Below are 26463 nucleotides of genomic sequence, written 5' to 3'. Positions count from 1 at the left end.
GTCATTATTACTATCATTTTCTTCATACCGCTGCTGGAACACTGTACTTGAAGATCATTTGATGCCTTTTGGTCTTTATAGAAGTAGTTTCCCAAGAACAGGTTCTTTCCCTGTCTGTTGTTGTTGTTGTTGTTGTGGTCTTCAGTCCTGAGACTGGTTTGATGCAGCTCTCCATGCTATTCTATCCTGTGCAAGCTTTTTCATCTCCCAGTACCTACTGCAACCTACATCCTTCTGAATCTGCTTAGTGTATTCATCTCTTGGTCTCCCTCTACGATTTTTACCCTCCACGCTGCCCTCCAATACTAAATTGGTGATCCCTTGATGCCTCAGAACATGTCCTACCAACCGATCCCTTCTTCTGGTCAAGTTGTGCCACAAACTTCTCTCCTCCCCAATCCTATTCAATACCTCCTCATTAGTTATGTGATCTACCCATCTAATCTTCAGCATTCTTCTGTAGCACCACATTTCGAAAGCTTCTATTCTCTTCTTGTCCAAACTATTTATCGTCCATGTTTCACTTCCATACATGGCTACACTCCATACGAATACTTTCAGAAATGACTTCCTGACACTTAAATCAATACTGGATGTTAACAAATTTCTCTTCTTCAGAAACGCTTTCCTTGCCATTGCCAGCCTACATTTTATATCCTCTCTACTTCGACCATCATCAGTTATTTTGCTCCCCAAATAGCAAAACTCCTTTACTACTTTAAGTGCCTCATTTCCTAATCTAATTCCCTCAGCATCACCGGACTTAATTAGACTACATTCCATTATCCTTGTTTTGCTTTTGTTGATGTTCATCTTATATCCTCCTTTCAAGACACTGTCCATTCCATTTAACTGCTCTTCCAAGTCCTTTGCTGTCTCTGACAGAATTACAATGTCATCGGCGAACCTCAAAGTTTTTATTTCTTCTCCATGAATTTTAATACCTACCCCGAATTTTTCTTTTGTTTCCTTTACTGCTTGCTCAATATACAGATTGAACAACATCGGGGAGAGGCTACAACCCTGTCTTACTCCCTTCCCAACCACTGCTTCCCTTTCATGTCCCTCGACTCTTATAACTGCCATCTGGTTTCTGTACAAATTGTAAATAGCCTTTCGCTCCCTGTATTTTACCCCTGCCACCTTTAGAATTTGAAAGAGAGTATTCCAGTCAACATTGTCAAAAGCTTTCTCTAAGTCTACAAATGCTAGAAACGTAGGTTTGCCTTTCCTTAATCTTTCTTCTAAGATAAGTCGTAAGGTTAGTATTGCCTCACGTGTTCCAGTGTTTCTACGGAATCCAAACTGATCTTCCCCGAGGTTGGCTTCTACTAGTTTTTCCATTCGTCTGTAAAGAATTCGTGTTAGTATTTTGCAGCTGTGACTTATTAAGCTGATAGTTCGGTAATTTTCACATCTGTCAACACCTGCTTTCTTTGGGATTGGAATTATTATATTCTTCTTGAAGTCTGAGGGTATTTCGCCTGTTTCATACATCTTGCTCACCAGATGGTAGAGTTTTGTCAGGACTGGCTCTCCCACGGCCGTCAGTAGTTCCAATGGAATATTGTCTACTCCGGGGGCCTTGTTTCGACTCAGGTCTTTCAGTGCTCTGTCAAACTCTTCACGCAGTATCGTATCTCCCATTTCATCTTCATCTACATCTTCCTCCATTTCCATAATATTGTCCTCAAGTACATCGCCCTTGTATAGACCCTCTATATACTCCTTCCACCTTTCTGCTTTCCCTTCTTTGCTTAGAACTGGGTTGCCATCTGAGCTCTTGATATTCATACAAGTTGTTCTCTTATCTCCAAAGGTCTCTTTAATTTTCCTGTAGGCGGTATCTATCTTACCCCTAGTGAGATAGGCCTCTACATCCTTACATTTGTCCTCTAGCCATCCCTGCTTAGCCATTTTGCACTTCCTGTCGATCTCATTTTTGAGACGTTTGTATTCCTTTTTGCCTGTTTCACTTACTGCATTTTTATATTTTCTCCTTTCATCAATTAAATTCAATATTTCTTCTGTTACCCAAGGATTTCTACTAGCCCTCGTCATTTTACCTACTTGATCCTCTGCTGCCTTCACTACTTCATCCCTCAAAGGTACCCATTCTTCTTCTACTGTATTTATTTCCCCCATTCTTGTCAATTGCTCCCTTATGCTCTCCCTGAATCTCTGTACAACCTCTGGTTCTTTTAGTTTATCCAGGTCCCATCTCCTTAAATTCCCACCTTTTTGCAGTTTCTTCAGTTTTAATCTACAGGTCATAACCAATAGATTGTGGTCAGAGTCCACATCTGTCCCTGGAAATGTCTTACAATTTAAAACCTGGTTCCTAAATCTCTGTCTTACCATTATATAATCTATCTGATACCTTTTAGTATCTCCAGGGTTCTTCCATGTATACAACCTTCTTTCATGATTCTTAAACCAAGTGTTAGCTATGATTATGTTGTGCTCTGTGCAAAATTCTACCAGGCGGCTTCCTCTTTCATTTCTGTCCCCCAATCCATATTCACCTACTATGTTTCCTTCTCTCCCTTTTCCTACACTCGAATTCCAGTCACCCATGACTATTAAATTTTCGTCTCCCTTCACAATCTGAATAATTTCTTTTATTTCATCATACATTTCTTCAATTTCTTCGTCATCTGCAGAGCTAGTTGGCATATAAACTTGTACTACTGTAGTAGGTGTGGGCTTCGTGTCTATCTTGGCCACAATAATGCGTTCACTATGCTGTTTGTAGTAGCTTACCCGCATTCCTATTTTCCTATTCATTATTAAACCTACTCCTGCATTACCCCTATTTGATTTTGTGTTTATAACCCTGTAGTCACCTGACCAGAAGTCTTGTTCCTCCTGCCACCGAACTTCACTAATTCCCACTATATCTAACTTCAACCTATCCATTTCCCTTTTTAAATTTTCTAACCTACCTGCCCGATTAAGGGATCTGACATTCCACGCTCCGATCCGTAGAACGCCAGTTTTCTTTCTCCTGATAACGACATCCTCTTGAGTAGTCCCCGCCCGGAGATCCGAATGGGGGACTATTTTACCTCCGGAATATTTTACCCAAGAGGACGCCATCATCATGTAATCATACAGTAAAGCTGCATGCCCTCGGGAAAAATTACGGCTGTAGTTTCCCCTTGCTTTCAGCCGTTCGCAGTACCAGCACAGCAAGGCCGTTTTGGTTATTGTTACAAGGCCAGTTCAGTCAATCATCCAGACTGTTGCCCTTGCAACTACTGAAAAGGCTGCTGCCCCTCTTCAGGAACCACACGTTTGTCTGGCCTCTCAACAGATACCCCTCCGTTGTGGTTGCACCTACGGTACGGCTATCTGTATCGCTGAGGCACGCAAGCCTCCCCACCAACGGCAAGGTCCATGGTTCATGGGGGGAATCCTTTTCATGTTAATATCAAACATCAGTAATAACTCGTAGATTACATTAAAACTAAAGTAATTGATGAAGACGTTACTTGATAACAAAAACGCGCTGCCTTTCTTCATTTACTTGCGCCTAGAAATGGCTCTCGAGTACTGCCAAACAAACAACAAGAGATCTTACTGCCTTCCGATATACGTCGCTGTCAGTTCTTCCATATGATTTGGTCGACATGACCTGTTTCAAGTTGTGTATGACAGACAATGTTTTAGAAAATCAATTGTTTTCCTTTGCAATAAACTGAAAGATTTTCATTCTAAGCTATCCAAGTACAAAATTTTCGCAATATTAGTTCAAATTTAATATTCGCTTCTATAATGTAGGAAAGTATTCAACAGTTGCAAAACTCGCATCCGACTCATTGACCTTACACTTAGACGCTGACCATAAATTCTAGCTCAGACTGACACCGGTTTAAGTAACCTAATGTAGCGAAGACTGTTTGCCAGTGCTCTCTCTCACTGGAACATACGCAATTCACCCATTACTGTAACAGTAATTTCTGTGTGTATGCAATGCATACAGGTTGTAGAATTTAGTGGTGCTATCTCTTCCACTTCTGTATACAATATGCCTGACCTAAAGAGGCCCTTTATCTTTACAGGCCCTGGGCAGTGCAACATCATACTGACAGTAGTAAAGTGCTTATACTGACAACCTGACTGTTCGTTTTACCTGATTTTGTAATCATTTAAATAAAACAACATGACCTTCCAGTGGGAGACATTTCGTCCCCCTTTTCCTTCTGTGAAATTTGTCAGTAAGCTTTTTGCCTTCCAACCAGTGAAATGCGGTAGAGTACGGCCGGTAAATGATTCACAAACCACGATTTAGTGCCATTAAAACGATTTATTTAAACGTCACAAGACTGCACATAGGTGCAATCGATTTCGAGGTGCAAAGTGTTTGTTATCTTACTTTTGTGACAGGTGGGAATAAGTGATTTCCAAAGGAAACTGTAATCGTGATGGAAGATTATACACCTGAATGTTTGACACAACTGGTAGGAGAAAACACTGCATATTAACCAAATCCCACATCTCCTCTCCATTTCCTCCTATGACACGAGCACGGGATTCTCCTCGACTACCGCTACAGAGATGTTCCTAGCACAGCTGAGAATTGGCAGCATCGTCACAAACATTAGGCAACACTGTGACAGGGCAATTACTTTCGCGTATGGTACTGAATTGACTCGCTAAATTCACTTGATATTCCCTTTCAATTTGAATGACTCGTGCTATGTAATCCTCATTTAAACTAAGACACTGAGACAGAAAATTCAGTTTTTTGCCTGAAGAAATGCTATTCTTCACATAAGTAACAACTTTTATTATCTTTCACGATGCGTTATGAGGCCGAGCGATAAATACCATGATGAGAGCGGCGTACAGGCAGCAGTGTGTCCGTAGCCCGGTGGCACCGCCCGTGTCTCGGGTCATAACGGCTCAATCAGTCGTCAGTTCTAACCATGATAGGGGCCAGCGTGTGCGAGCTTTTTTTTCTGATATATTTTATGGAGCTGCGAATTTCCAGAAAAAATTCTGTATCGAAATCGGAAGAAAACCTTTACACATCAAATCCTCTTGGTAGTTCGACTCAGTAGGTTGTGTTAATGGTCATAGATCTTGGCTTTCTGACTGCCAAGCTGCTTCGCAATACCAGCGTCTCTGACGAAATTCGAATCAGCCATCAGCGATACGAATTTCAATATCGTGATTCACTTAAGACTCACATGCGAGGGTGATAAGTATGAAGGAAATGAACCTCTTGATTACTATAGGGCCTCTATGCTAAATTTCCACAGTAGCAATTAGCAACTCCCTGCAGACATTTGCTAACAGCGGCTCTGGCTACTTACTTTTTCTCTGGGCAGCTTCAAATATGGGCAATTTTGTCGCCTTAAATCCAATTGAATATTTTAAATATCACTTGTGAACAGCGTTCACTTCTCCATTAATTAAGGTATAGACCTCAAAACAAGCAGTTTGCCTGAGTAGCTATAGAGCAGGTTCCGATAGGTATTGTTACAATCTTTTGCATCCATTTACCATAGGGAATCAAAGAAAGAAACCAAACGCATTACATTGCATTTACTCTCGGTGCCTTGACTAACACATATGAATCCATGACAATAATAAATTATTTGAGGAACCTCCCGTGAAAGGAAAAAGAACAAAATTGTAGTGCACTGGATCTGAAACAATGAAATTAATTCTGTGCCACATTGATGTATTGCATTCTAGTATAATAATATAATCATCAAATACAAACGGTTTTCTGCCTCCTTTGCTATCAAGAGTGAAACACAAATCGTAGACAGATTTTATGGGTCACCACTCAACAACACTAAAGCATTTTACGTGGTCGAGAGTGCGGAGTGGAGCAGACGTTGTCGGCAAAAGGCGAGACAATGCAGTGCCTCAGCCCCCGCCGGTAGGCAGTAAATGGGTCCCAGAGAACTCAGACGCATGCGGTGTTCAGAGGCAGATGGTCGGCAAAGAAATCTTTCGCTAAAACATTGTTGGACAAAACTATTATTACCAGTGTGACAGAAAGCGAAATCTATTGTAGATTCTCTTGAATTACACTCATAGCTTCATCACCCAGAGGAAAGGGGCGATAAAAACTTTGTCGACGTGTGCTTTTGGTTACCAGACGTCGTATTAGCTAGTCTCGCGTTTTACCTCAAGACTACGGTCGTAGTCAAGAATAAAGTAATAAGACTGAAGTCAAGACTTCCTCTGGGATGTGCCGCAGTCTACAATGTTGCCAGATCGAGCATATTGCCGGGCATAGGAATCTGAGAGGAGCACAACTGTATTGCCCACCTTACGTGAACGACTCGGCGGTCAATTTATTGCTCTAAGACTGTATCTACAACTTATATTGCACGCTGAAGACCCAAAAGAATTAAAAAAACAAAAGTAGTTAATGAGAGAAACGTTAACTATAGCGTTCGAAGTATTCATAGTATTGTATACGTGTGTGTAAATGCCTTCCAATTCCCACTCAAGGAAGACAAAGATACACAGTCTAGCTTCAATATTATAAATTCGCCTCACTTTGCGGATGAACTCAGAATTAGGTTGATAATCATTTTGAATATTTAGCAGTACTGTACCCATTGGTGTTAAACTCGTTTTCAACCTATGATTCCCACAGCTACAGGAACACTACTTGTGATACCTCATAGACCAAATACTTACGCAGTGCTATCAGACGAAAAGATCAACCTGACACAAACTGTGGGAAGTTTGTTTTACAACCTTCATACCTGGATAATGAGCTTTTTCCTAATTGAGATGGCTGTGAACGTTGCTGCTTGAGATGATTTAGGACGAAACTAAATTCCTTCAGCTACGACAATGTTTAAAGAAATCGTCTTAACGGCATTAAATCGTGGTTTGTGAATCGTTTACCGGCCGTACTCTGCAGCATTTCGCTGGCTGAAAGGCAAAAAGCTTACTGACAAATTTCACAGAAGGAAAAGAGGGACGCAATGTCTCCCACTGAAAGGTCATGTTGTTTTATTTAAATGATTATAAAATCAAGTAAAGCGAACAGTCAGGTTGTCAGTATAAGCACATTACTGTTGTCAGTATGATTTTGCACTGCCCAGGGCCTGTAATGACAAAAGGCCCGTTTAGGTCAGGCATATTATATACAGAGGTGGAAGAGAGAGCACCACTAAATTCTAATCTATATGCATTGCATACACACAGAAATTACTGTTACAATGTACTTATGGAGCCCAATGAGTGAATTGCGTATTTCCCAGTGAGAAAGATCACTGCCAAACAGTCTTCGCTACATTACATTACTTAATCTGGTGTCACTCTGAGCTAGAATTTATGGTCAGCGACTAAGTGTAAGGTCAATGAGTCGGATGCGAGTTTTGCAACTGTGAAATACTCTCCCACATTATAGAAGCGAATATTAAATTTGAACTAATATTGCGAAAATTTTGTACTTGGATAGCTTAGAATGAAAATCTTTCTGTTTATTGCAAAGGAAAACAATTGATTTTCTAAAACATTGTCTGTCATGCACAACTTGAAACAGGTCATGTCATCCAAATCATATGGAAGAACTGACACCAATGTATATCGGAAGGCAGTAAGATCTCTTTTGCCTTTTGGCAGCACACACACACACACACACACACACACACACACACACACACACATCCACACACACACACACACATTCTTTTTTTTTTTTGTGCTCGACTACCGGCGAGGCACGAAAACGTCTCTGAATGAATTTCTTAGTTTTGAGTACACTTACGAAAGAAATACAAAAACAACTACGAGAGTTACTGATTTATGATGCTTACTTTGCAGTCAGTCCTGAGTATGTTTACTAACTACGCTCCAGTCCCTAAACCTAGTTACAGAAATGCGAATCAGACGCATTACGTATTACAGGACGCAGCAGCTGCGACTCAGAGACATCAGCTACGGTCACTTCCCAGCCCGCTGTAAGATCACATCGGTTCATCTTCTTCCTGCTGGTATTGTAACTGAGGTTTGGCAACAAGGCAAGGTATGTTTGGCAACTCTGTGACCGACGAGTTACTTCCTGGTGTGCACGGAATTAAGCCTCAAAATTCACTTGATTTTACCTGTCATTTCCATTGAATAATCTGAGTTATTATCCTTTGAGGTGTAACAGAAGATTGTAAATTTACGGTTTTCAGCACAGGAAAGTCGTTGCACGTGGAAATCGCAACTAATCTCGTCCTTCAAATAGCGTTTTACGAGTTCTAGCCACTATTGGTCTTGTAAGAGGAAGCTAAAACGCGTATTTCTTCGCCAGCTCTGTGGTAACGTGCTTACCTGTGAAAAAGCGTCTGATATGGTTCGCAGTTCCAGTCTCCCTGAGTGTAGCGTTTTTTATCCCTTCTTTGAAAGAGCTACAAGCAGTCAGATCGAACATCGATAAGGAAATCGTAAGAAAATACTTTCGGCTCATAGTGCAATGGTGAAAAACGTACAATGCTGCACAACAGGTAACGCCTCTTTCCGCTGCTGACAAGCAAATTTAGGGTTTCTAGGAATACATAACTTTATTTATGAAATGTCACATTTGCATACCTCTTGAGTATGACACAGCATACCAATTAAACACAGACCCAATCAAAATCTGAGTGAGTAGTATTTTACCAATTCGTGATGATAGAGGCACGCTTGTGTACAGATACTCAGTTTCATTAAAACAGACTTTCGTCGTAAGGTTATCATGGGTAGTTTTATTTCATTTTTTATAATACAGTTCACATTTTTCGTAAGGTTTTCTTTAATGTTGTTAAAACAATGGTAAACATGAGAGAGAAATTAATCATCAACGATATATGCGAATTCCCTGATGTCATCTATAACAGTCTGAAAATGCACATGCAGTTTATTAATTGCTGGTTCTGAGTTAAAGCTGTCTATCAAGGTTTGAAGAAGAATAAAATGCCACTACCAGACGACAGCTAATGTAGAAAATACTTTTCCGACGTATTTTGGCACGATGCGCTCTACCCATACATAATACAAAAGTTTCGAGATGCATCTACTGTCTGGCTGTCTATTAAACCTGAAATGAACAAAATGTCGCAGAAGTTAGCCCTTTTTCCACATACGACTATTTTGGGTTGAGAAGTGAAGGAAATTATGTTACAAGTTCCATTAGATTGATAATTTTATCAGACAGCACAATTGCGTTTTAAGAAATACAGCAGTGAATGTACTCGAACTCGCGACATCTTATCTAGCGTGTGCGATACTTACCATTACGCCACTAACTAACACGTGGCTATAACAGCTCCAGAAGTCAAGAAGAATTCCTCCAGAACATCTACATTCCACAGCGCTGTGGGATGATGCATATCGCCTGGTGAATACTTATGAGAGACAGACAGTTATACCTTTTCTTGTGCACTGCACGACGTTTTCAACAAACCGACAGCGCAATAGAGTAGCTCAAGTGGAAAGGAACACTTCCTATTTTAATTTCTGCATCCTACACTGTTGGCAGTTCTGTGTTGGTGGCAGTTACGTGATTTTATTTTTGTGATTGCAAAATAAAGATGAATGCATGCACTGGGTAGCCGAGGCAGATAGTTCATGGTGATTCGGTCAACCAAGTAAATGAATTTACTGAACATGCTGCAAATTGATACAGGGAGCCTGTGTGTCAGAATTCTCAGCCAGTGTGGTACAGCGGCGCTGTGATAGAAAAATGAGCCCCTGAGAAGAGGATTTGGTGGTCTGTTGGGCTGATGATAGTTTCATATATCTATGGTATGGGTTCGATTCCAACTTTGACCAATGATTTTAGACAGGGAGAGACAGATTCAATTCTCTTCTGGCTACACCAAGTGAAGAAGATATAATGGCATTGTAGTCTGAAATTCACATTAAACATGATATTCCTTCTCTACCAAGTAGACGTTAGGTTGAGCCACAATAAAGTCTGGAATGGCGACATGTAGAAACTCTATCACCAGTAACCTTTCTTATACTAGTTATTTATTTCTAGTGACGAAACAAACGCTATTTAGGCTCACCGGACACTTATTCCATCTTTTATCTGAGCTTCTGTATGTCGATAAAATTGGTTCTGAACTGGGAATGCAACTCAGACCGGCCTTAACGCGCAATTTGATCCCTTCGTGACAATACAGCTCGGCTACAATTTGTTGTTTGTTCAAAACTGCAGATTCCTCGACATCTCCACATATTGCACGTGAATGGGTTCGAATCCTGGCCCGGCACTAAAGTTTTCATTATGTATTATCAAGCCCTACCATGAGAACTTCTATCTGCTAGTGGATAATAATTTCAATTTTTAATGTATTTTCATTCGTTGTCAACACTAACGATATTTGACGTTTTTTACTCACAGTGAGACACAGAACTATTTGCGAGATTACTGAAGTTCAAGATGTTATTCCGAGCTGCTGGTGGAGAAGAATTCGGTAGCTGACGTCTCTTTGTGTGTAGTCAACAACGATATGAGTGGAGTTCTATTCCCAGTCAGCACTGAACTCTTCGTCATATTATTTCTAGTTCAAACATGCTCACATGTCGCTGCTGGTGCAACAAACCCATATTTAACGTTCGTTTTCTCTAGAATATAACAGCGATAGGTGCCGGGTTGGAGTCCTGTGAAGGAAAAAATTAATTTTTCGTCTCGTCATATCAGTTAAAACATCTAGCTACTGCCGAGAAAATCCGATATGTCACAGTTGATTGTGCTTCGATATCTATCTTATTAGGTTCTGGGTTCGAATTCCTGTCCAACACAAAGCTTTACCTCACGGCATTTCAAATAAGTTACTTGTTAAGAAGCAATATTTAACATCTCTCGTAGTTCGTTAACAGGGAACAGGGGTAGGAATTCGCGTCCGTTAAAAATGTTTGCGTTATGCAATTTAAAGTTGGTATTTGCTAACTGATACTGTCTAAAATCGAGGTATATCACTCTCTGTATGCCTAATCAGGAATAACTGTTAGTTTCAGTCAGTCACGAAATCTTTGCTTAGTCTGCATGACCTGAGTTTGAATCCATATGCAGAACGAGACGGTTCGTCGTGTCATTTGCAATTCATACTTATTCTCAACTAGGTGCTCGTGAATAACTTAAATTTTTAATGTCATTTTGTGTTAAATAATAAGTACGGTATGTTACTTTGAAGAGGAAATCATGAATACGACGAACTTACTACCTGCATTATCAGCTGACGTAATAATGAGAGTGGTAACATTTCAGGTACGTCATTTATTGTAATAAATGTGAGCTTACAAGCCTTAAGAACAGTCTTACCTGTGATAAGGTGTACCCTGATATTTGTAGTACCGTAGTATTACTTTACATCTTGAGTTATTGCGATACAGAGCAGTGTTTTCTACTGGTGACTTGTTGGAAGCATTTTCAATAGTCAAACAACTGTACCAAGGAGCGATTAGAGGACCTGCTACACAGCTGCGTTATGTCTGTTGCATGCGAATCGGGCGAAATGCAACTCAGGTCGTTCGGATACTTTTGAGCAAGACTGTACATTTGTGCGCTTTACGTATGAAGAGGCGTACCTGTTTTATAAAAACATGCCCTAATGTACTGCAGCCATAGTGGCATCGTCAAAAGTTAAACACAAAATTAGCACCATCATTGTCATATATACACTCCTGGAAATGGAAAAAAGAACACATTGACACCGGTGTGTCAGACCCACCATACTTGCTCCGGACACTGCGAGAGGGCTGTACAAGCAATGATCACACGCACGGCACAGCGGACACACCAGGAACCGCGGTGTTGGCCGTCGAATGGCGCTAGCTGCGCAGCATTTGTGCACCGCCGCCGTCAATGTCAGCCAGTTTGCCGTGCCATACGGAGCTCCATCGCAGTCTTTAACACTGGTAGCATGCCGCGACAGCGTGGACGTGAACCGTATGTGCAGTTGACGGACTTTGAGCGAGGGCGTATAGTGGGCATGCGGGAGGCCGGGTGGACGTACCGCCGAATTGCTCAACACGTGGGGCGTGAGGTCTCCACAGTACATCGATGTTGTCGCCAGTGGTCGGCGGAAGGTGCACGTGCCCGTCGACCTGGGACCGGACCGCAGCGACGCACGGATGCACGCCAAGACCGTAGGATCCTACGCAGTGTCGTAGGGGACCGCACCGCCACTTCCCAGCAAATTAGGGACACTGTTGCTCCTGGGGTATCGGCGAGGACCATTCGCAACCGTCTCCATGAAGCTGGGCTACGGTCCCGCACACCGTTAGGCCGTCTCCCGCTCACGCCCCAACATCGTGAAGCCCGCCTCCAGTGGTGTCGCGACAGGCGTGAATGGAGGGACGAATGGAGACGTGTCGTCTTCAGCGATGAGAGTCGCTTCTGCCTTGGTGCCAATGATAGTCGTATGCGTGTTTGGCGCCGTGCAGGTGAGCGCCACAATCAGGACTGCATACGACCGAGGCACACAGGGCCAACACCCGGCATCATGGTGTGGGGAGCGATCTCCTACACTGGCCGTACACCACTGGTGATCGTCGAGGGGACACTGAATAGTGCACGGTACATCCAAACCGTCATCGAACCCATCGTTCTACCATTCCTAGACCGGCAAGGGAACTTGCTGTTCCAACAGGACAATGCACGTCCGCATGTATCCCGTGCCACCCAACGTGCTCTAGAAGGTGTAAGTCAACTACCCTGGCCAGCAAGATCTCCGGATCTGTCCCCCATTGAACATGTTTGGGACTGGATGAAGCGTCGTCTCGCGCGGTCTGCACGTCCAGCACGAACGCTGGTCCAACTGAGGCGCCAGGTGGAAATGGCATGGCAAGCCGTTCCACAGGACTACATCCAGCATCTCTACGACCGTCTCCATGGGAGAATAGCAGCCTGCATTGCTGCGAAAGGTGGATATACACTGTACTAGTGCCGACATTGTGCATGCTCTGTTGCCTGTGTCTATGTGCCTGTGGCTCTGTCAGTGTGATCATGTGATGTATCTGACCCCAGGAATGTGTCAATAAAGTTTCCCCTTCCTGGGACAATGAATTCACGGTGTTCTTATTTCAATTTCCAGGAGTGTATATAAATAACAGTATATGCAATATTGATCTTATGAGCAGCACTACCGTTCAAAACAAACTGCCATACCGTAGCCAGAAGACGTTGCTACTGTAGGAATATACATATTCTTCAATAATTAATTGAACGACTTAAAGGGGATACAATCGGTTAAGTCTGTAATGAGCTTATAAGGTATAAGAGCCATCACAGTAATAATACGTAAAGCGCACAAATGTACATGTATGTCAGTCTACTTTTCATTATGGTCTATTTTATTGTTTTAAGCTGTAGACAGTGTGCTAGTGTATTTATGTTTTCCCATATTTTGCTGCAGATCTGAAGATTGTCATTATAACTATATATGATGGTAGTATCTGTTCCCGAAAGAACAGTTACCATGGATGACCATGCAGCTTTGCTAGAAATGAAATGATAATTAAATGGACACCCTGGCTGCAAACAGGCGTTGATGTACTTCATTGGGGACATGTTGAAAATGTGTGCCCCGACTTTTTTTTTTTGTAACCATATATATTTATTTAAATATTTTAACAACGATACATTAAAAAAAAAGACATTTTATTCTATTAATCTATTATCCTAGTGATGGTTGATATTATTGTCATTTTATATGTTTTCGTTTTTATATTTTCCAATTTCGTTTTTCTCTTATTGTTTGTTCCTTAAACCCTTTTACATGGCCATTTGTCGTCTTTTTTTTGAGGGGGGTAGATGTTGCAGGACAGGCATAACAGTTTATATTTGGCATCGTTGCATTGATTTGAGTTTATGTTTCTGTATGTGATGCACTTGTGATGACACAGGCACATTGTGTATTCTGGTTTGATCTCTTCCTCTAGTTAAACTGTTTAGTGGGACAGTATGAAGGAACGTCACCATGATAGGTGGAGCAGAAGTGGAAGAAACTTTTTTTTTTTTTACGTATACTACAGAATATACCTAATTGAAGAAGAGAGAAAATTTTGTCATATTACATAAGAGAAGCAGAAAGGATAGTGTGAGTAATCAATAGAATTTTATAGGCACAAAGTAAAGGAAATCAAAATATCTAATAATAATGAGTAGTTGGCACTTTCCACTAAGGAGCACTTTGTGTCACTGATCCCACTAGGAAGAAACACTTTATACTACTATACTTCACTATTTGATGCGAGAAGAGAAAGCTCTTCATCTTTTGTGTTGCACTTGTTCACTATCACTGCACACGTTATTCTTGTGGTGAGTGTGGTGAGTGTGGTGAGGTGACTGGTGGCGGTGTTGAGGGTCACAGGCTGGGGAGGACTCTGGCGATTGCTGTCTGCAGTGGAATCTGCAGGAAGTTTTTGAAGTTCTCGTGGTATCGCCTGTGCTGCTGGGCCGTCTTGTTCTGCTCCCAGAGGTCCATCAGGAAGGCCAGCCGGTCGGTCTGCCTCCGCGCTACGATGGCGTGTGCCGTCATGGCGAGGATCCAGAGAGTCGCCAGTCGCTTGGGTCGTGGAAATGGGTTGCAGTCTGGGGCGGTGATTGCTTCCACTGTGATGCTTCCCGGCGCCGTTCTGTTGATGTGGGCCACCATCTGCTCGCACGCTTCCCAGATGTTGATGGCATTCCCGCACGTGAATCGGTGTTCGAGGGTGTTGGTCATGCCACATACGTCACACTTGTCACTTGCGACGAGTTTTATCTCCGCCAGTCTTTGGTTGGTTGGTACCGTTCTGTTAATTATTTTGTACCATGTCTCCTTCGCATGTTTAGGTAACACGTTTTCTGAGACGTTCCCCCATATTTGTTTCCAATTGTATTGCGGGAGTTTTTGTTCAATTTTGTTTTTTGCCGGCTTCCCCCTGAGGGCCCAGTATATTCTCTTGGCTGTTCTGTGGCTGGGGTTCGCCACGGTGTCCAGAACGTAACTTTTGTTGGCGTAGTGCAGCCTGACGTGTCGCATTCTGCAGGGAATGTGTCTCGTGTGCGCCTAATAGAATGTATGATGGGCAAACATCTATTAGGCGCACTTCGAATGTAGTGGTGTGGACATGTTGGGAATGTGGATCTCACGGGGAGCGTGCAAGGGATAAGTCCCTGCAGACGCACTATCCTCTGTGCCCGCGGTGGCTCAGATGGATAGAGCGTCTGCCATATAAGCAGGAGATCCCGGGTTCGAGTCCCGGTCGGGGCACACATTTTCAACATGTCCCCAATGAAGTACATCAACGCCTGTTTGCAGCTAGGGTGTCCATTTAATAATCATTTCATTGTCATTATAGACCGAAACTGGCAGTCTGATGACAAAACATTTGTGACCACAGACGTAAAGTAAAGGAAATTCAGGTCACTGTTTTATTCGTCACCATGTCATAGCTTGTGAAAGAAGTACAGTTAGTCGCTGGGAATCGAGGGTGAGGTCATCAGAAGGCGGTTCGGCGGAACTACATGATTTGCAGCAGTCGGGGAGACCGTCCATGGCTGCCAGACCTGACATGTTGCAGCGAGCTGATGACTCCCACTTGCTTGGGCTATTTAAGGATTGTTGAAGAAAAAATGCTGTATATTACTTTCTAGGCAACCCTTGTAATTGAAAACTTACATCTCAGCATTGCTTTACAATTAATTAGGGATATTGAGGGTTCTTTAAGATCGTAGAAATCCCTTGTTCCCAAACACTCACATATGAATATGAGGAGATTACAATAACCACTTGTAGTCTCAATTCAGGCCTATTTTATTCTAGCTCTGAGTGCACCTGGGTCACTGAATATTGTAATTCTGTGGCAGGTGATTCATTATTATAAACGCTACTGTTGTTATACCATTCACCAGCGAAACTGCTTAAATGTGGTTTAGGTGTAGACCAGTTCGAACACTGTAGTAATCTGGAATGGTGTTAACCAGCTCAAAGAACGAGGCTGTTGAGGTGATGACATATCTGATCATTGTGAGCAACCTGGATGCGGCAGCTGCAACAACTTGAACATTGCTGCGAACAAACACAATTACATAAGTACAACATATTTCTTAGAAAGAGAAAGAGAGAGACACACGGATAATTATTATAATGTTACTCACCTTGGAGAGGTGATAACATGAGGGTTGCACCACATTTTTTTTCTTATCTGGAATTCACTAGGAACACTGGAAATGGGACATAACTTTTTTAGGCTACCAAAAAAAAGGCAAATATTAAATGATTCCCTTGAATTATTAACCAATGTTCGAATCAGGAGTTTGAAACATAGGTGGGTTGAGACTTCAAGTAAACGTATGGCTGGATTCTTTCGGCTCTGGAGAAGATTCCAGAATTTGATGACAAGACCTAGTCCTGTGATTCAATAATTCTGTTAGCAGCCATCGCCATGGATGATTTTGTCTTATACTCAGTTGTGCTGGGTGAACTCATCTGCTGTCAACTTCAGTACCAAGATATAGAGTTTGCATTATTAATTAATACTTCCAGAGATCTCAAAAGGGAACTGCTGCCAATGAAAGGAAATGTTGATGATACTTTTAGCCAGATTTTCTTAGAAGCCAAGGTATTGGCTTTGCCCATTGAAGCTGAAATCAAGTAACCATACATTTCTGCCAAGCAAGTACATTGTGCAAATCAGGATACATATGATGATGTAGAGGGTTACTACAAAGTGTCTGCATTCATGTCCATCCTTTAATAGTTCACTGTAGGATTGGTTCTTGATATATTGTGAACTTGTTAACATATCTAATTCTCTTGTACCATCAAAAACTGAACATGTATGTATCATTGATGGTGTTATAAAACTCCAATTCATTTTATACATCAGATCCATTAGCCACCAATTTAACAATGATAATGACAGTTGAAACTCTTACATAAACGTCTGAGTCAGTTGAAGTAGTTGCCTTGGAATGCAATGGAAGCTTTGTCTGTCTGTGACCATCAGATCTATCCTAATGTGTTTTGGTTTCTACAGCTCTTGGCAAACCCACCAGTGACAATGGTCATGAATGAGTGTAGTTTCTCTACCCTTAAGAGAATAAGGACGTACCCAAGGGATACAACTAGTGACACGCATCTGAATGGGCTTACCCTGGTGACAATTCATTGAGAAGAAAGGATTGTTGTCCAACTGTGATAATTGATACAAAAAAAGACCATTGTCTCCTTTTTGTATTAAATTTCTAGTAAATGGTTTAGTTGTCCATTCTATTTGTGTATATTAAAGTATCACACAAAAGTACTCTTTATACACTTCAAAGTAAATTAACAAGGGCCTAGGCCACAAAAATAGGCAATTAATGAAATCAGTGTAGAAATTTCCCTTAGCAACCGTATTACATTTTATTAAAATTATTTGAACATCACAACTTCCTTAAATTGATTTCAGTTGGGTTACATTTTCTTAAAATTATTTGAACATCACTACGTTATAAAATTAATTTCGTGATGTAAGTTACTTCATAACCGCAATAAATCGTTTTTGCAATGTCATTAGTGTTCTAATTAAACACATGTTAATGAATGACACACTTTATTTTTATAATTTTGAACATTAAACTAGCATGGACCAATCATAAAATGAAAATCAGGGCTACTGTAAAATGAAAACCATGAATGTGAAAGAAAAACATTGTAACAGTAGTCTGTTAGGGGACTGCATGTACTTTGTATGACTTGGGATTGGCTAACCCAGGGCCTTGATGATTCTGAAGTATTACTTCAATGGTTGCAGTTTCCATACCGCATGTTTTCTCTGATAGATGTATGTGTCATTTACAAATAACCTTCTACCATCATACTGTCTTCTTCTGTGTTGTGTAAATAGCTATGTGGTCGGTGAATCAATCCATAGACTAATTTGTTGATCTCACAGTGATAACATGAATTTTGTTATAGTACAAACATTAACAAATTGAGAAAAGCTATTAGTGTTCTATGAACTAATGTGTAGTCACTGTTCATATTCATGCCAGAAAATGAACCTACTTTTTGCAGAGGGATTTACCATGTACAGTGTTACTGAATGAATCTTTATGCTTTATTCAAATATTATATGAATCACTAGTAAAAGTAAATATGGGAGTTGGACTGAAAGTAAGCTTGGCTGTTGACATAAAAACAGTCAACAACTATTTGTGCAGTGCATAAAAAATAATAATATGACATAAAATATAAGGTTAACTTTTACAGTCTATGTCAGTTGTTTATTTATGTTTGTTGTTAGGAAAGAAAATTTTATCACTGTAATAAACCAACATGCAAGACCAGTCTCATACATCCTCTCACCACCATCTACCCCACTCTGATCACAAATGTAACCTATCCCATCAAAGGAAGGGCTACATGTGAAACCAGTCATGTGGTCTACAAGCTAAGCTGCAACCACTGTGCTGCATTCTATGTGGACATGACAACCAACAAGCTGTCTGTCCACATGAATGGCCACTGACAAACTGTGGTCAAGAAACAACTGAGCCACCCTATTGCTGAGCACACCACCCAACATGACATGATTCATTCCAAAGATTGCTTCACATCCTGTGCCATCTTGATGCTTCCCAACAATACCAGCTTTTCTGAATTCCGCAGGTGGGAACTCACCCTGCAACATATCCTGGGGTCCCGAAACCCTCTTGGCCCAACCTTCCTTAGTCATCGTCTTTGTTCTTTCTCATCTAATCCCTTCATTGTTCCCATTTCAGCACTACACAGCCCTCTACTCCACCAATGCACCTAGTACTTTTACTTATCTCCTTTTCCACTACCCCCGTCCCCTCCCCGGTCTCCCCCAATCTCTGTTCAACCTCCCAACTGCACCTAGATGCCCTACATTCTCTTCACCTCATCTCTGCATGCTCCCACTAGCAGCACTTCACCATCCCCCACTCTGCCCCTACCCCTACCCACACTAGCCTCCTTCTTACCCCCACCTGGTTGCCTCTCCCATGATGTGCTGCTGCTCATAGTCTGGCTTCAGCTGCCAGAGACTGTCATCATGAGCACGTGAGTTGTGTTTGAGTGCGCGCACGCGCTCGCTTGTGCGTGTGCGTGGTTGTGCCTTTTTTTTTTTTTTGTGTGTGTGTGTGTGTGTGTGTGTGTGTGTGTGTGTGTGTGTGTGTCATGGTCTCTTGTCATTTTTCAACAAAGGCCTTGTTGGCCAAAAGTTCATTTTGTGACTGTCTTTCTGTTGTGTCTATCACAAAGAAATTCATGTCGTATGTAAAGCCTGGTAGTGGCACCAAAGTTGTATTTAGTCCCTAGTGAATGAGTCGGGAACTGAAACTGGGAGTAGTAAAGCAAAAGCAGGAGAATTGCCCCTATATAATCTTCATAGCACTGAAAAGATGAGTGAAATAAGTATTAATGTCAGTATTGTTGAGAAATGGCTGAAATTGTTGAAACTGAGTAAAGCTCCATGGCCCAGTGGAATCCCTGTCAGATGCTATACAGAATCTGCAGGTGAGTTAGCTTCTCTTTTATCTACAATCCATCATAGATGCCTTGAACAGAATACCATGCCCATTTATTGGAAAAAGCAGAGGTCTCACCTGTCTACAAGAAGAGTAGTAGTTCTCCAAAAAACTACTGTCCAATATCACTGATGCAGTGTGCGATTTGCATTAGACCATCCCCTCCTCTGGTTTTAGTTTATGCATCCCAACCTGTGATGTTTATTTCCCAAACACTGGTGTAAAACTTTACATATAATTTAAATTTGTGGAGCCCAACACTGAAAGTTTTTAATAAGTCTTACTATTAATATTATTAATATGTTTCAGTTTTCTATCATCAGAATAAGTACAACTTTTCACAAATATGCCTCTACTTTTTGTATTCCCCTCTTATATCTGTACCTGTATGTAGATGATTTTGTAAATCAGCTTTACCTATAATGTACTTTTAAAGATATAACAAGGGATGGCTTTTATGATAGTGCATACACGTCAATAGTGAGTTTCAGCATTAAAATCTATTTATAAATAGCTGTTTAACCATGCGTAATGCCACAGTCCAAGCTAGTAACATATTTAATTCTACTAACCCCCTAAGACATCCCCCCTCCCCCCTCCCCCACTGGTAAAAGCACAAATCGCACCCTGCACTGATGTAGATTTGTTGTAGAATCTTAGAACATATTCTGATCTCAAACATAATCAGGTACCTTTAACAGAATGACTTCCTCAATGGCAACCACCATGGTTTCCAAAAATGTTGACCATATGAAACCCAACTCACACTTTTCGCAAAAGACATACTGAAAGCTTTGGATCTAGATGACTCAGTACCACATCTATGCTTATTGCCAAACGTACGATCATATGTGGCATCAAGTGAAATTTGTGAGAGGTTTGAGGACTTTTTGGTAGAGGAAGACAATCATCATCATATGTAAAGGTACCTTCAGGTTTGCCCCACTGATGCCTGTTGAAACCCTTGCTGTTAATGCTGTGTACTAATGACCCTGTAGACAATATTAATAGTAACCTCAGATTTGCTCAAATGATGCAGTTATTTGTAATGAAGTAGTGCCTGAAAGAAGCTGTATAAATATTCAGTCAGATCTTGATAAGATTTCAAAGTGCTGCAAAGATTGGCAATATGTTTTAAATATTGAGAAATGTAAAATTGTGCAGGTCACAAAATGAAAGAACATAGTGTCCTATGACTATACCCATGAATCACTGTTGCAGTCAGCCAACTCATTTTTTTATTGGTCCTGTTGTCTACATAGCAGCTTATGCATAAGACATTGGACAAGTCAAGTTATAAATATACAGGCTGAAAGTCATTTCAAGGCATACATATTCAAGGTTACAATACATAAGTATTTATATAACACATTTCATAAATTTAAATATTCTTCAATGGAGTAAAAGCAGTGATGCTGTAAATATGACTTTAGAGATTTTCCAAATGTATTGACCTCAGTGATAGCTTTTATGTTTTCGGGAAGTTTGTTGTAAAGCTTAACTCCCATATGAAAAGTACCTTTTTGGCACGGTGCTCTGCTGATTTGAGTCATATGTAAGTTTCTGTTTTGTCTGTTAAAGTGATCATGTATATCATAGAAATACCAGGGTCTAACACTGTAGGGATATGAAATGTGAGGATCACATAGGCTCAGTATTGGAGAAAGGAGATGATAGATTTCAGTTGATTGGTAGAATACTGCATCTACACAAGAGATTGCTTACAAACCACCCATGCCACCAGTTCTAGAATATTGCTCAAGTGTGTGTAACCCATAAAAAGTTGGATAAATGGGGGATATTGAACAATTACAGTAAAGGGCAGTTCAAATGTTCACAGGTTTGTTTGACACATGGGAGACTGTCGTAGAGGTACTGAAGAAACTGAATTGGCAGACTCTTGGAGACAGATGTAAACTATCCTGAGAAAGTCTTCTAAGAGAGTTTCTAGAACTGGCTTGAGTGAGTCTAGGAAAATCCAACGCCCTACATGTTGCTTACACAGGGATTGTGAGAACAAGATTAGAATAATTACAGCATGCACAAAGGCATTCAAACAATCCTTTTTCTCTCACTCCATGTGGGAATGGGACAGAAAGAAACCCTAATAACTGATACAATGGCTCATACCCTCTGCCTTGCACTAGTTACATTATGGAGGTAGTATCAGTAGATTCAGTAAAACATTCTGGTGCATCTTTATGCACTGTTCAAACTATTCACACAATATGTCAACAGATAACATTTGTAGACACCCTATAAATTCTGGAAATATAATATGTATTTTACAGTTTATCGAAAATTATTGACACACTTCGTTGTCAGGAATGGTAGGAAGTGGATGTGTTTTGAGGGTCACTCAAAAACATGACTAATATATGTGAATATTGCAACCAACAGTGAAAGTGTACCAGAACTTGAAAGTAACTCATTAGATGGAAAATGACATCATGACCAAGACGTATTATTTAAAGGCAAATGTCAAACCTCTTACCAGAGTTTGTGTTTATAAACTTGCACAAGCAGCAGCAGCAGCAGCAACAGCCAGGCAGACATCAATCATAACTTCAACAACATTAACTAAAAATTAATTCAGCTACGCATTCTTCACTTTGCCCAAATTTAAATACTTTAGTGTCAAAGACGAGTACTGGAATCTGGTCATTCCCAAAAAGGCATTAGGGATGGATGAATTGACGTTAGACACTTCACTGTGATCTGTAGAGTATAGAGGAAGATGTAGACGTATTTCCAAGAACCTATGTTTGACAATAGCTGTGCGGGATTAACCGAGCAGTCTAAGGCACTGCCGTCGTGGACTATGCGGCTGGTCCCGGTGGCAGTTTGACTGCCCCCTCGGGCATGGGTGTGTGTGTTTGTCCTTAGGATAATTTAGGTTAAGTTGTGTGCAAGCTTAGGGACTGAAGACCATAGCAGTTAAGTCCCATAAGATTTCACACACATTTCAACATTTTCTTTGACAATACAGATATGATGAAACTGGTGTAAAGTTCATGATAAGGCTAACCAAAATGATGATAGGAACAAAGAATACATAAGATGGCACTGAGAGTCACTGAGGAGAAAGACAAGTGTGCTTTGAATTCAGAGTGGAATGAAAAGGGAATATATGAGTGACAAAAACATGAATGTTCAGTGAAAACAGTTGTAAAGGATATGTTTTTGAGATCAGTTTAAACTTAAGACCAGTGTGTGAAGTGATGTATTGCCAAAACAGACTCATATGGTATGTAATTTTGTAAACTTCTTTATTTTATACATATTGTTTTGGATCTGTGAGAAAGAACTTTAACTGCTACCTCATTTATGTGAAACAAATAAATTGGACATAACACTTCCTCTGTATGCAAAGTAAGAAGATGTATACTTAAATTTCTCAGTCTTATGAACTGCCTTCTTATGAAGAGTACAAAAGTTCAGTAAATTACTTTTGTAACAGCCTTTTAAATATGTCACTATCTCATTAGCCTTTTCGAGGCAATAAAATTCATAAGATTACACAAACACAATTCTGTGCAACTTTGTGCACCATTGTGTGTGTGTGTGTGTGTGTGTGTGTGCGCGCGTGTGCAGTTGGATGGGGTGGGAGGGGGGTCAAGGTAGGGTTGGGTGGGATTTTTAATGAGACTATACCTTTGTAATCTTGGAATATTGTAGAAGACAGTACAGCTACAATCAGTCATACATCAGGATACATAATTTATTCCTGTTATTTTTCGTAGCTTTGGCAATGAATATTTTTCTGGATGTGAGACTACTGATTAATATGCGTGTCCAGAGACCTATGTTTCTCTACAGCATGTTATTTACTATTTTTTATTCTGAAAACCTTTCAAAAAAACTACCTGATTGTTCGAACTTAAGAAAATCTAATTGTACCTCTGTGTATTGAGGATCAATTTCAATCATATTCCATACACTGCCAATATAAAAGTATCTTTGGTTTATGTTGACAGTTTAGTATGCTGCAAGTTACAGGCGTGGGAAGTTGGTTGTGAGATGGTAGGATATGAAGTTGTAATGTAACTCATTTCTGATGTATCATTGTGGGATGTATCATTACTGTTTCATTAAGTGTAAAGAAAATGTCTCATGGATTATTAAATGAGATGTATCTGGTGTTTCATTTTAGTGATGTTACATTTAATATCCGTTTGTATAATTTTGAGGTCACAGGTACTCTGTATTATTGAGACTGATAAACGAAGAAGTTGTGCTGCAATATTAACAGCAGGAAGAAGATTAACATAGTGTCATTAAACACTTACAGCACCCATGAAACGTCTCAGCAAAGTAATATTGCAGCTTTTTTTCCAGGAAAATGAGCTACAACAACATCTACTACAGCACTGAACAAATAGATGAGTATTGTTTTCACTAATGACATTCTACAATGAACAGTTTTAGCAGAAATTGTGTAAGATTCCTTGTCATGCTATTGATTTTAATCTTTTTACATCTGTATAATTCTGACAGAATTGTATTTAAACATTATTTCATCAGCTACTTAACAATATTTCAATGTAACAGTAATCTGTAACTGCCACTTCCCTGGATAACTTTATTTTATTTCATGTGGTATAAATGACAGTAATATGACTTTTGATGCTTTAACACAGTCTATAATCATATACTAAAGTGTTATTGTAAAAAATGCAGTACAACCATAGAAATACCCGAAACTAGCTTTAAAAAAATGAAGAGAGGTTAAGATGCTGGTTTCGATGAATCAGGAGTTTATTTTGATATACACTCCCCCCCTCCACTAGAATACAGCTCACGGAATGTTCATTCAACTTGCACATTACACTGGCTCAAATATCAGCCATATCCTCAACCATTGACACTTCACGTGAATTTCTGCACTTTCTTGTTTTTGGTATGTTCATACCGATAACACAATGTCTCATCACTAGACCACGGATTTTTAGGTGGTAAAAAAGTGTGTTTTAGGCACCTAAAATAGGCTCCTTCAGTAGTTCATTTAGGCTACATAAAACCTAAAATAGGCTCTAATAAAAATGATGCAGAGAAAATAAAAATAAATTAAAATACACAGTGTTGACAGCATGAACATTATATTAGTCATTAAAACAAGAAGAATGAATATTTACACAGTTACAGAGCACAGCAATCTACAACATTAATGTTGAACATAACTCCAAATATTTTTGAGTTCCGTAAAAAAGATGTGGCAATAGTTTAATTAATACATTCGTAGTTTCGCATATTCTGACCATAGTTGGCTTCACAATAAATAGCCAAAATCTTTTCTAGGTTTTCTAGTGAAAAACTGTGGCGCTTGTCTGTCAGAATCCATTTATACGCTGAAAAAGAACGTTCTACATCAACAGATGTGACAGGGGCGTACTTCATGTTGGACAGGAATGCTGCAGTCAGGAGTGCTGGATTTTCCACTAAGTATGTCGGCAGCTGCACACAACTCCTTCAGGCCAGTGTTCTTCTGCAAAACCGTTTGCATTTTTGCCCGTACTTTTTCCCCTACTTCACCTGGCTCTTCATTAATTTTCATTTTGACATCTTCAAGCAAAGAAATATTGTCGTAGATAGGTCTCCCTGAGCCTTCTAATTTGATATGACTGCCTGTAGACAGCAGCGAGAAAATGTGCGAAGGGCAGTAATTTAGCTATAGAGGGCGTCTACGATTAACATTGTGGTTTTTTAATCTGTGCTCAGCTTAAGGCCTATGAAACCATTTCTTTGCGAAAATACACAGCAGGCCAGAATCCTACGAACGAAATATTTTCAAATATAACGCTTGGTACTCCCACGTTCGATTCTAATGTGTAACTCAAATCTTTGACCGGTTCCCATACGCTCACCGAAGTTAGGCACTGTCGCGCTCGGCGCGTACTTGGATGGATGGCCATTCAACCGTGCCGAATGCTGTTGGTAATAAGGCAAGCAAAGGAATTGTAAACAGTCTCTAACGACCTTCGCCTTCGATGAGACATAAAGCCCTAAGTTTACTTCCTTTTTCTAATCTTTGAAAACGCAAGAACTCTATGTCAGATTAACGAAATAGGTACTATTTAGGATTTTGGTGCCAAAATAGGCAAAATTAGGCGTCAACGTCAAAATACGCAATTTTAGGTCCTATAGAACTAACAATATTCAGTTTAGTTAGTGATGAAATGCATAAGTACCAACTTATATGCTAATTGGAGCTTAGGAAAAAAAACAGGTTTTAACCTAAAGATCCATGATCTATTTTTTACATATAAATAATAAAACACCTATAAAGAGTATTTGGTATTAACAGGGATAGCGATATAAAAAATAAAAAAGACCGAAGTATTAGGCAAATACAAAGCATGAGCGCATATCAACTAGCCACCTTGCTGCACGCTGGGCAGCAAATAGGAACTCAGGAACAAAATAGGTTTTTACCTAAAATCCGTGGTCTACTCATCACCTATGATGACTTTTTTTCTTAGAGAAGAATTGTCCTCATTTTTCATTCCAATCAAGTCGCAGCAGGCACCCAAGCATTTTGTTTTTGTTTGGGAGATAAGGTGTGTGGGCAATCTCTGCACACATGTTTCTCTTCTTCAAAAGATTCTGCAATATGTCTTATACACATGATTTAGAGATGTTGCACCATTGCTATTTGTGACACAAAATGCTACATCCACAAATAAACTATTTACCACAACTTGCTCACAACTGACTAGTCAAATGCACGTTTACAGTTGTTAGTTCAAGCTGTTACCACAATAGTCCACTGATCCCAATTATTCACTTGGAATAAAATCAGTCTCTGTACTTTTTGGATGTATGCTGATTTCAAGTGCAAGGGCAAATATAAATGTTTCTCATTGATGCAGAAGCTAAAAGTTTTGTGGCCAAATGGATAAATAATAAGTTATTTATTCCATCAGAGACTTTTTTTGCCTAAACCACTATAAAACAATGGAAACTCCATGTAGGAACATCAACAA

The 26463-nt window shown here is 40.2% G+C and overlaps 1 non-coding gene across 1 annotated transcript; it reads left to right on the top strand.

Moving 5' to 3' along the window:
* Positions 1-15140: 15140 nt before the first annotated feature.
* Trnai-uau lies at positions 15141-15215 on the top strand. The gene has a single exon. It is a non-coding gene; the product is annotated as a tRNA-Ile (tRNA).
* Positions 15216-26463: the final 11248 nt, after the last annotated feature.

The sequence above is a fragment of the Schistocerca piceifrons genome, chromosome 8 (assembly GCF_021461385.2).
Source record: "Schistocerca piceifrons isolate TAMUIC-IGC-003096 chromosome 8, iqSchPice1.1, whole genome shotgun sequence".
In the NCBI taxonomy this organism is placed as follows: Eukaryota; Metazoa; Arthropoda; class Insecta; order Orthoptera; family Acrididae; genus Schistocerca; species Schistocerca piceifrons.
This window is presented reverse-complemented; position numbering and strand designations above follow the sequence as displayed.